Below are 12241 nucleotides of genomic sequence, written 5' to 3' on the forward strand. Positions count from 1 at the left end.
ACTTTGTAATAATGTCAAATTAAAAGTTTAATTTCAAATTAAAAATTACTATAAAGGTTATTTTAAGTCATTAGGTGTAGCCTAAATCATATTTTCTTGTGCTTTAATGAAGTCCACTTATTTTGATGTGTTGACTAACATATTAAAGCACATGTAAAGTACTTGATTATAATTTTAACTTTAGTGTGTTATTCAGTATTACATTTAAAGTTAATATATTTTAAAATGAATACATTTCAACTTTATCATTACAGATGTCCGGGTACAAATCTATTTATAAAAACATGACATACAGGTAGATATAGAAATAAAAATTGCATTAAATTATATTTTAGTTTACCATAAATACTTTTCAGGACATTCAGTTATTCAGTACATTAAGTAATTATGACCTGCCATATAAATATGTATTTAAGTCTTACTTAAGTCAGTCAAAAAAGCAATTTAACGTTGAGCTAACTGCATTTAATAAAACTGTAAACTAAATTTAAACTAGGGCTGCCCCCGATTTTTCTAGTCGACTTGTAGTCCTTCATTTAAGCCATTAGTCGACTAATCGCACATGTAAATAACATACTAAACCAGAATGAGCTTTTAATATATATGGGTGTAATATAGCATATTCCACGCTCAAGCGCATGCATAAAGCCTGGGGTGCTTCTCATTTCTTATTTGTGCATCCTCGTTTCCTTTCCTCGCTTCCTTTCCTCGCGTCTCAGCTCCACCCCCTATAGGATGCGAGGGAAGGCTGCAAGGAAAGAAAAGGAGGACGGAGGAATCGAAGGAAAGCTTTTTTATTCATTGGAATACTTGATTACTCGAGTGTAACTTCACAGCGTCATCAGCAGTGCTCAAAGGATCTGCTCTTATGTTGTTAAAGTTTGGTTATTTAAGAAACTCATAATAAATAATAATAAAGCAAGATACTCTGCTGAAATAAACTTGAAATAAACTCTGTTGAAAAAAATTTAAACTTGCGCCACATTTAGTCGATAAAACACTTCTGCAAAGGATACAATCGCTCATGACTCCTCAGGAAGCCTCCTCACTCCTCGATCCTTGCCTCCTCGCGGTGCAATTAGAGAATTGAGATGTCCTTCAAGATGGCTGAGCTCGATTGGTTTCTGGGTCATAGGATGGAGGACGGAGGAGCGAGGAAACGAGGAGGGATATTGAGAAGCACCCTTGGTGTATACTCATAACGTCCGCAAAAATTATGTCATCGAGGTGTGGGCGGTCATGCGCGAGACCACATTTCGCATGGCGGTGTGCATGGCATTTTTGTAACTTCCGCTTCCGAAGATGCATGATTGCTAGACGACTCTAGCCGACCATGTACGTCTGTACCACCACCCAGTTTGCGCTTGTCTTATTAATTTCAGTTTTTTTTTAAATGAGACTATGGTAGAAGAAATAAGCCTTTTTAAAGAAAATAAAGGTCCATGTTTAAAAAAAACATGAAATTCATGAAATTAAAATAAAAATGCCTAATGAAATTTAGTTTTATATGGTTCTCATATACCTTACTTCTCACCGCTGCTTCCTGATGGTTTATAGGACAATTACTCGCCCCCTGCCGTTTCAAAGAATAGCACAGCAGCGAGCGCATCAAGTATAAATGTCTCGTCCGTACAGGGAGATGCGCGCACAGTCAGCGGAAAAACAAGGCTTAAAGCTTAAAGAATATTTTAATGATTTATTAATAAACTAGTGTTTTCTGTGTCAGTGTCGACTGCAAAGATGAAGTTGACAATGCTGACTCGCTATCTCTGCAGTATAGTGGATATGCCTTTAGAGAGAAATGCATCTTTTATAGGTATTACATAAGCAGAGAATATTTATTTTCCTTTTGAATTGGTTTGTTTAAAAATAGACATTTCAAGCTTTCTATAGATATATTTCTCATGTCTATGAGGCAAGTAGCCTATACGCTGAGTTTCAGTTCATTTTTGTGAAGTGCTCCAGTTCACGAGCCTGAGACAGCAGAAAGCGCATCCTGTTTGTTTTCTTTATTTTACACAACACTTTCTTATTGTGAGTTTACACAAATAAAAGTAGACCCTTTTTGATGTATTTGATGGCCGAGTGCGGGTGCTGGTGGTAAGGTACTTGTGTGTGTGCGGTTTGCGGGAGAATAAAATGACTCGCGGGACTCTCGCAAAATAGAAATATCGAAAAATAAATCATCTAAAAACAAATTAATTGTTATAAATCTATTGCACAAAAGCAACAAAAACAACTAAAGGCTAGGCGACACTTAACTTGAAACTATTTCATGGAAGTTTCATGGACGTACAGAAAAAATCTATTTATACTTTTATGCGGGCTCATTGAGAGCACATAGTTAAAAATGAGTGGAACAGAAAACATACACTGTCCAGAGATATTAAGAGGCTACATCAAGTATAAACAGAAGTCAAGAAAAGACACTTTACTGTCTCATCTGAAAAAAGTTACAGACATTGATCTCAGATAAGTACCTTTGTTGTTATTATTGTAATTCTATTGCCATTTATGCAAAGTACTGAGAACTGAGATCAGAGCATGGTCTGTCTGTTCTAATCTATGTGTACACAGCAAGCAGTTGCCATAAAAAATGCCGTACACCATGGACTGGATGCTTGAATAAGTTAGTTACCAGAATTAGCACTAGTGAAAGATCACCTTGAGCGTTTTATGAATAAAAATGTGCAAGATCCATTTGCACTTTTGGTCACATGATGGAAAGTCAGTGTTTCTGAATTCTCTGTTGCAGTTTTATGTGTAGAAACCCTTTATGTTTATTTTGATATACAGTACATAGGCAATGATTGGGCATTTTAAAAATCATTGCAAGTTAATGGCTCAAGTTGCAACAAAAGGTTTGGTCTATATTGGACCAAAGACCTATATAAACAAATGAGGATGTAATCAGTAACCAAGGAAACTGATACTAAACAAAGCAGGGAAACAGGAACTATAAGGAAACGATATAGAATATCATCCATAAAACGGAACATAGACCTGACATTACACTCCTCTCCCAGAAGGCATGTCCTCGTGCCGTAAATAGTCCAGTAGTGGAAGGAGGGTGGGGGTTCTGGAGATGGACGTAGGGCTGGCGACAAACAAGACCCTGGAAGAGCTGGCAGAGGAAGATCCCATTTTGGAGCCGATGGAGGGAGGATCCAGGGTGGAGCCTTGGCTGAGGGTCCGGATGAAATCTGGGGATCGACAGACAGATGCGGAGCCGGGGGAAGTGTAGACCCATGCAGAGCCGAGAGGGCGACAGTCCAGGGCGACACCGCAGGCCAGGAAGTTCTAGGCAGACCTGCTGGATCGCGGGACCAAGGTGGAGATGGGGTTTTGGCAGACCAGGGCGACGCCTGAGGGAGGGAGGAGCCCGACAGAGACGAAGGAGTGGAGGGATGAGGTGCACCCGAGGGCCCCGAAGTCTGTGGCGTAGGCAGAACGACGACTGACCAAGCGCAGCCGGGGGGACGAGTGGGAGTACGGTGGAGCTCGAAGGCTGGAGGACCACGGTGGAGCCTATGGTTAGGTTTCCTAGCTTTGGCCACCCCATGTATAATACCCTAGTTCAACCACTGCTGCATGTACAGTTTTTTTTTTTTTAAGAAATATACTCTTAAGATTTGAAGTACACTACAAGTGCACATTCAATACATTAAAGCACACTTTATTTCCTAAGTGCAGTCTTCAAATAAGGGGTGACAGGGATAAAGTAGATCATAAGACTATCAAACTAGATCTTTTGATATAGAGAATCTGATTTCCCCAGTGAATAGGTCAAATCAAAGTGTGTTAGCACAAATTAGTTATTGACTGTCTCTGAGACTACATTTGGTTACGTCTATTCACGTCATTACGGTCTGATCAGGTTCAAATAGCTCTTTAAGGTAACATGCACAATTTCACTTTTTTTTCAGTGCACAGTAAGAGACACTGCAGTGTGTGAGCTCTATGCATGACCCAGTTCTTTTGGTTTTTAACCCTGTGCATTCAAGCAGCTCAACATGACACAACAAAACAACATTGCACCAATTATAATCAACAAAATCTCAATCATGTTGCTCGCTTACTGCATTGGCAGGAAGTCATGAAATCTAAAACAGGTCAACCTTTACTCCATCAAAGGATCTGACTGGAGATTCAGGTATGAGGTGACATTTAGGACATGTTTCAAACTTACATACGCATACAAGCAAAAAATAAACCTCTCACATTCATGCAGAATGCTCCTCATATCTTTGTGAAAAACAAGTGCATTTAACTGTGTTGAATATGAACCTATAACCTTTAAATCTTAAATGTATATTTTAAAAAGCTGTACTTGCACATAATTTAAAATTAATTAAATAAAAGGCCACTTATGTGTACTTAGAGTACTGTACACATTCATGACTGTTTCTGTGTGCTTTTAAAAAGTGCACTTTGTAATAATGTCAAATTATAAGTTTTACTTTTAAATAGATAGCAATAATAAATGCAATTATTTTGATGTGTTGTCTAACATACAAGGTATGTTATAAGCACATAATGTTCAAGCACAGGTATTAGTGCTTCAATGTTGTGTGTTATTCAATATTACATCTAACATTAAAGGGGTCCTATTATTTTTTCACTTTTTCAACTTTAGATAGTGTGTAAAAGGTGATTATTACTAATAAGTCCAACAGGTATCACTTTACAATGACTATGAACTAAGAATAAACACTATTTATATTGCATTTTAAAAATCTTAGTTGATGTTAATCTCAACGTTTTAAGATCAAAAGTTAACATGAATTAATGCTTTGTGAACTAACATGAACAATTGTATTCACTAACATTAACAAAGGTTTACAAATGCTTTCAAATTTAGTGTTCATTATTAGTTTATTTTAGTTATGTTTATAATGTAAGTTAGTTTATAATGTGTTATGTTAACATAAAAGTTAAAAGCAGTGCATAAAGTGCTTACTTTTAAGTGTGAGTGTTAAGATTAAAATATTGACAGTTAATGGTACATATTTGTGACAGTTAATGACTGCTCTCATTGTCTGCATATGTGTTGTAGACCTCTACCATTGGATGAGATGCTTCTGGTGAAATCCCAAAACAGTGTTTTTGCTCGTCTATGAGAGCTGAGCAATATTATGTTTAATAGGCGCAATTTCTTTAACTGTTCTTCAGTAATTAGAAGGGATTATGTAATAAGTCTGAGATCAATTTCATTTTCCCCCTTCTGTCTCTCTCTCGTCCTCACCATTGTTTTTGTTCCTTTAAAAAGACGAGACGGCAGACCCCGTCCTTTGAGGTTTGTGTTGCTTGGCAACTGAATGCAAAATTTTGGAGTGCGTGTGTTTGTGGAGAGCTGTGAGAGAGCGAGAGCTTAGATGAAAAAGACAGAGGCAGTGAGAGAGAGAGAGAGAGAGAGAGAGAGAGAGAGAGAGAGAGAGAGAGAGAGAGAGAGAGAGAGAGAGAGAGAGAGAGAGAGAGAGAGAGAGTGAGAGAGAGAGAGAGAGTGAGAGAAGAGAGAAAGGTGGGAGGAAATAAAGAATGAGAAGGAAAGGGAAGGTGCTATTTTTAGGCATGTCAGTAATCATTGCACATGATGTTCTTTGCGTTAGCCAAATATTTGTGTACATTTCACAGGAGTAGGTGGCTAGAGAATCCCTTACAAAGACAAACCCAATTGCTGCAGTCAAATAAAAAACAAATCATGCTGCATCATTTTTGACGATGTTATAATTAAAGACATTGAGTGTTACCTCTTCTGACATGCTGCATAAAGGTCACATGACATGAGCAGAAGTAACTGGTTGACACAATGTGGATGCTTTTGACTGGATATGATTTGACAAATATTTAGGGAAAGTAACCCTAACAAGTCCATTGACCATATACATCTACTTGTCTTATGAGAGAAAATATATATTTCACAGCAAATGCACGTTTATTACTGTCATTTTACTTTTTATTTGGAGCCAATCAAATGTTTAGATATTGAGATATTTGTGTTAAAGTGTCGCTACTGTATGGCTGAAGTCACATCCTATGGCATTTTTATGGTATTGATCAAAATTAAGATATCAGTAAATCAAATACAGCCTGACATATTTTATTGTTTTGCTATTTAAAATTAATATTCAGTGTTATTCTATTTGTTATGCTAACAACTAATAATGGAATAAAACAAAAGGGATCACATGGAATTACTGATTTAATTTACTAAAGGGCATTTGGATCATGTAAACTAATAAAAATGGTAATTAGGTAATATAGGGGGTATCCATTGACTTTAATATGCATAATCCAATATGCAATGGATTTAATAGGGGAACTGTGAAAACAGGAGGAAAACAAACGACTATCTTAAATTAAAAGCAGTTGTAAGACAGTGTTCCATACAGCTTACCAATGAACCAGTGGTCCATGGACATTGACATGTGCCCAGCAATCAGCTTCCTGACATTTATGTACCTGATTTTGATGCCTGTGAATGTTTTATCTAGACAACACTATAAATACAATATAGGTATATCTAAATTCTGATGATCACTTATAGCATTGTAATATGTCGTCATTGTCAGGGCGTGGTGCAGGCAGAAGAAGAGTCAAAAAGTTGAAATGCAAACTTTTACTAGCAATATAATTCTAACAGGTACAGCAAAGACAGGCAGAAGACACACACACACACACACACACACACACACACACACACACACAGACACAGAGACACACACACACAGAAATTTGACTTGCTTACCTTCGTAACAGCCATTTTGACTTGAAGAACTTTAAATTATAATACAAAAATCTAGGTACTTTAAAAGTTAGTTCAAATAATGATGTGCCATTTTCCACAGCAATCTGAAATAGGCTTTATTTTTGGAACTTACACCTAACTGAGGCTTTCTCACTTGCACCCACATAGCGAAAAGACAAGCTCTGCCACTGTGTGTCTCCATATTTGCATTAGTAAATTGTGGCCCGATGAAGCTACCTGATATCAGTTCCCACTTATTCTCACTTCTTTCTTTTTTCTTTTTCTTAGTTTTTACATAATTCACAGGTCAGGACATGGACATGCTATTTAAACACAATTTTACAACATTTACAACCAATTTTTTTTTTTTTTAAAGACTAAATATTTAGTCATTTTATTGATTTGACTGCATTTACACTATTGTATGAGAACAAAACTTTAGCTAAATAATGGCACTGTTATCTTCTGTAGAGTTGCTTTATAGCTAATTCAACTTTGTTTCATACTTGAATTGCTTCAGTCACACAATCAGACAGAAAGACACATGCTGTCATATTTCTCTCATACATTCAAGCCACCAAAGCCTTTTCTCTATCCAATTTTTTCTTGCAATTTGAGGTATTTTACACTATACTTCCTTGATTTGATTGTCACATAGAACTGGGTGAGCCATCCTTGAGCTGTTTTCAGTCAGTTCAGCTGCACTGTAGCTAAACTTGGCTCCAGCTGGTAAGAAAAAGGGAAACACAAGGCCAAATTGGCTGCTTGTATCCAAGAGGCGGAACAGATGACTGTGAGGTGAAAAGTCACAGTGACGTATTTGTACACTGACACAAGCCAGACTCATTGGAAAAAATGCATTTCTTCTTGCACATTTCAGGGCACTTTAAAGTGACATGACCGGTGAGTGGTGCTGAAGGGTTAATACTTTATTACATTTGAAAATAACTTACCACCTACACTAAACTCAGGGATGTACAGTGTGACATATATATGTCACACATAACATGAAAAAATTGGTTTGTGTTGTGAATAAATTTACCACAGTAGCATGCGTGCGATACAGTTTTTCGTGTGTGAGACATAGCCGCTTGTGAGTGAGAGTCTGTTGTGTCACTTGTGTGCTTGTTTGTGTGTGAGGTTAATATGGGGCTGCACAATTAACCGAAATTAAACCGAATTCGTAATTTGGTTTGTGCAATTATAAAATTGCAAAGTTTTAATTAAATAAGTATATGCACAGCATGTCCTGTTTGATGGTGAAGCAAAGCATTGAGATCAGAGTTCGATCGGTTTGCAGTAAATGCTGCTCCATCTCTGCAAGCTGTGAGTTTGAGTCACTTAGAAAACATGCATTTGAAAAAGCAACACGCACCAAACATCTGTCCACACTTGTAAAGAGAAGCATTTACAAACCAGTTGTCCAACAAAAAAGAACATTTAATGACGTTTTTACTCCAAATTCGCTTCTTAACGTCAGCCGGGTATTTGAAATAAGCTCCATTTGTGATCTGATGTGGCTTCATATCATAGAATGAGGCAGAAATTATATTATTTTATAGTGTTCTATAGGGCTAGGTAAATGATAAAGAATTTTTTTTTTTTTAGGTTTTATGACCTCTATGAGCCTCAGTTCTAGACTTTCTGCGCAAGGGCGCCCTCCAGTTATGAGTATGAATGAAACAGACATTGCATTACATGTGTGTACTCACTAATGCGCACAACTTCCTATTTGCGGTAAAAATAGGAAAAATAATACTTCTCTCAAAAGAAATTTGAAGTACTGTAAACATATGTGAATCCTTAAATTTTCCTCCAGTGTGGAGAAGTTTTTTCTCTCAGTGGGTACATAAGATTTCCTGACAAAAATTAAGATATTACTGTCAGGGATTGGCCAGGGAGGTGCTGTCGCGAGGAGTACTAGTTCAGGTCCGGGTGGGCCAATGTGGCGTAACCAAAATGACCTGCTCCTGCTCCAGGACGAGGATGAGTCTGTGCAAGAAGACTTACTGGGGAAATGCATACTTGCAAAGGCCCCGCGGCCAGCTGTGTGCCAGTGCGTCCGTGCCGAGTGCACCCTCGGTCAGGGAGTAAAACAGGCTGCAATGGGAGTCATGGGAGGCAAACAGGATCTACTTGTGCGTCGCCGAACTGTTCCCAAATCAGCTGAACCGTCTGGGGATGGAGTCTCCGTTCTCCAGGGAGAGGCTGAAACCGTGAGAGCTCGTCGGCTGCACGATTCAGGTCTCCCAGGATATAAATAGCTCGAAGCGACCTCAGATGCTTGTGACTCCATAGGAGGAGGTGGCGGGTGAGTTGCGACATACGCCGGGAGCATAGACCACCTTGTTGGTTGATGTACACTACTGTTGCGGTATTGTCTGAGCGGACTTGTGCGTGTTGGTTCTTGAGCAATGCACGGAAGTGGTGCAGAGCCAAACGTACCGCAAGCAACTCGAGGCAATTGACATGCGAAAGCCCATGGTGGAGGTATCTGTTAATACAACAACATGCCTGGAAACTTGTTCTAAGGGCACTCCAGCCCGTAGAAAACTGAGGTTTGTCCACGGGGTGAAGGTCTGATGGCAGCTCGGAGTAACTGGTACTCGGAGCGTGCCTCATTGCCATGCCCACCTCGGGACTCGATCGTGAAGCCAGAGCTAAAGCAGTCTCATATGAAGCAACCTGAGCGGCGTAGCTGCGGCTGTGGATGCCATATGCCCCAGGAGCCTCTGAAATCATTTCAGTGGAACCGCGCTCTTGCCCTCGAACTGTCTCAGGCAAGTCAGCAGTGACTGCGCATGCACGCACATGGCGACCGAGTCAATTTCCATACCGAGGAAAGACATCCTCTGCATGGGGGAGAGTTTGCTCTTTTCCCAGTTGACCTGAAGGCCCAGGCGGGCTAGGTGCCGGAGCACTAGGTCCCTGTGTTCGCAAACCTGGTCTCGAGAGTGAGCTAGGATCAGCCAGTCATCGAGATAGTTCAGAATGCAAACCCTGTGTTGCCGTAGTGGCACAAGGGCTGCCTCGACGACTTTCGTGAAGACGCGAGGAGACAGGGCTAGCCCGAATGGGAGAACCACATAATGATATGCCCGCCCCTCGAAAGCAAACCGTAGGAATGGTCTGTGTAGAGGCAGAATGGAGACATGGAAGTAGGCGTCCTTCAGGTCGATTGCTGCAAACCAATCCAAGGGACGAACGCATTCGAAAAGGCGTTTCGCTGTCGACATCCTGAACGGAAGCCTGTGAAGGGATCGGTTCAGGACGCGCAGGTCCAGGATTGTCTGTAACCCACCAGTTTTCTTGGGTACAATGAGGTAGGGGCTGTAGAACCCGGACTTCATTTCGGCTGGAGGGACAATCTCGATCGCACCCCTCGCCAGTAGGGTGGTGATCTCTGTACGCATGATCTGGGCGTTGCCACTAACCATGGTGTAGCGGACTCCCCGGAAGTGGGGAGGAGACTGTGCAAACTGAATCGCATAGCCAAGCTTGATGGTTCTCGCAACCCAGTGGGACAGGTTGGGAAGCTCTAGCCAGGCTCCCAAAAACTGTACCAGCGGGGTCACGCGAACCACAGACGTACCCTCGATGGGGCAGCGAGGCGGAATGACTGGCCTAGACATGGTAGGCATAGCGTCCCGGTGTAGGGGCACAGTCATAAGCCGCGTCCTGACAGAGGAGGCCAGGGAAGGACCAGCGTTCCATGGGGGCCTGCTCTGACAGGGGTCTGGCGACAGAGGGGGACGAGAGTGGCGAGGCAGAGCATCAGTTCTTAGAAAACAAAATATTCTCCCCCAGCCCTCCACCGGGGGAAGGAGTGGTCCTGCTACCAGCTCCTTAGAAAAACTAAGCCCTAACTCCAAGCTGCCCGTCTCAGGAGTACTGCTTAGCCTGGCGTTTGGCCGGCTTAGGGGCGGAGATGGGTGGTGCTGCCCTCCTGTGACCTCCTCCTGCTCAGGGCCGGTGAAGGCTCAAGGGGAGGAGCCGCAGGGAGGCACGTACGGAAACCGCACATACGGATGACCGTCGGTGCAGAAGGGCCTCAGTCTGCTTCTGGGGGGTCGAAGACTGTTGGGCGCAGTCCTCAACCACACTGCCAAAGAGCCCAGTCTGGAACATGGGGGAGCTGAGAAAATGAGTTCTCAGACCCCCTCACATCAACCTGGCTGAGCCCATTCCTGGACCACACTTGTGGACATTACCTGGCCTAGGGATCACGCAGGTACCAATGCCACCCGTAGAGCGAGGTCAGTGCAGTGCGCAGCGGATTGACCAGCCCGGACATGGGAGGCATAGCGGCCCTGCGTGGGGGCGTGGTCGAGTTTTCGCGTTCTGTCAGTGTTGGCCAGGGAAGGACCAGCGTTCCACGGCACTGCACTCAGCACTCCCTCCTCCCTGATTCTGTCAGCACTCCCTCGAAGGCGAAGGCGACACACAGCACTGCAGACCATGATCGACCGACCCGGAGGCGTCCTGATGCACATCTGAGAGAAAGGCACAGGGGGCGAGTGCTGGTAGTGCAGCATGCGCCGCGCCCAGGAACCAATCGTCAAGCTTCACGGGAAAGTATGGCCGTCAGCTCTGGATCTGACTCGGCTAACGCTGGCACTCTCAAGGGAGGCAACGCTGTCGAATCCTCATTTCCAGAGGAATCAAGCCCGCCTTGTGATGCTGTGAGTGACATGACATCATCCGCCTGAACACCCCAAAAGAAAACACTGGGTCTTCGAGAGGAACCAGGCACACACGGAAGCTCCACGGTTTGCGATGTGGAGGGGGGCGTGGCCCGAGGAATGACTTGTCGGTTATTGTGCCACACCGTAACGCTCAGATCACCCTGGCCACCAGCCAAAGTATCCCCTCTCGAGGAAGAGATAGATTGGGGTGTGGCAGAGGGGACTCTACCCACACGGAGATCATTGAGTCTCGATCTAAACATCATAATGGTCATGTTCTCGCAATGAAAACATGACTCATCCACGAGCGCTGCTGAACGTGATTAAGCCCAATACGCCAAACAGCGCTCGTGACCATTAGGCAGATGAACCGTTAGGCAAAATGTCAACCTCTGTAGCCCCAGTGCTATGTTAATAAAAGCCCTGAAACCCTACTCTAAACCTAACTGATAGTTTTAACAAAAGCACACATGGTCTAAAAACACACTTGCTGATGTAATTTTATCTTGCTTCTACAAGTCTTTGAGCTCTTTATTGTGTCTCAGGTTTCACAGGTCTCGTACCCAAACGCTCCACATCACAGGTGTAGTGCTGTACCAGGTGAACTACCGAACAAGTTTACTACATCAAAAAAGACAGACAAATGGAGCTGGTTATGTGATGCAAACATTAAAATGTATTCGTTTACAAATCTTGCAATGACAGGTTGGCATTTATGTGAGGTTGAGACTAAAAAAACAATTGTGAAAAAAGAGTGTGTAAGTTTCCATTATCCTAGCTTTTCCCTTTATACAGTTTGTCTTAAAAT

General features: G+C 42.2%; 1 protein-coding gene across 1 annotated transcript in view; it reads left to right on the plus strand.

The window, feature by feature from the left end:
• The window catches only part of LOC307156095 (sodium/potassium/calcium exchanger 3), a 60125-nt gene that overhangs the window by 16050 nt on the left and 31834 nt on the right, over positions 1-12241 (plus strand). The window lies entirely within an intron of this gene.

The sequence above is a fragment of the Squalius cephalus genome (assembly GCF_949319135.1).
Source record: "Squalius cephalus genome assembly, chromosome: 3".
In the NCBI taxonomy this organism is placed as follows: Eukaryota; Metazoa; Chordata; class Actinopteri; order Cypriniformes; family Leuciscidae; genus Squalius; species Squalius cephalus.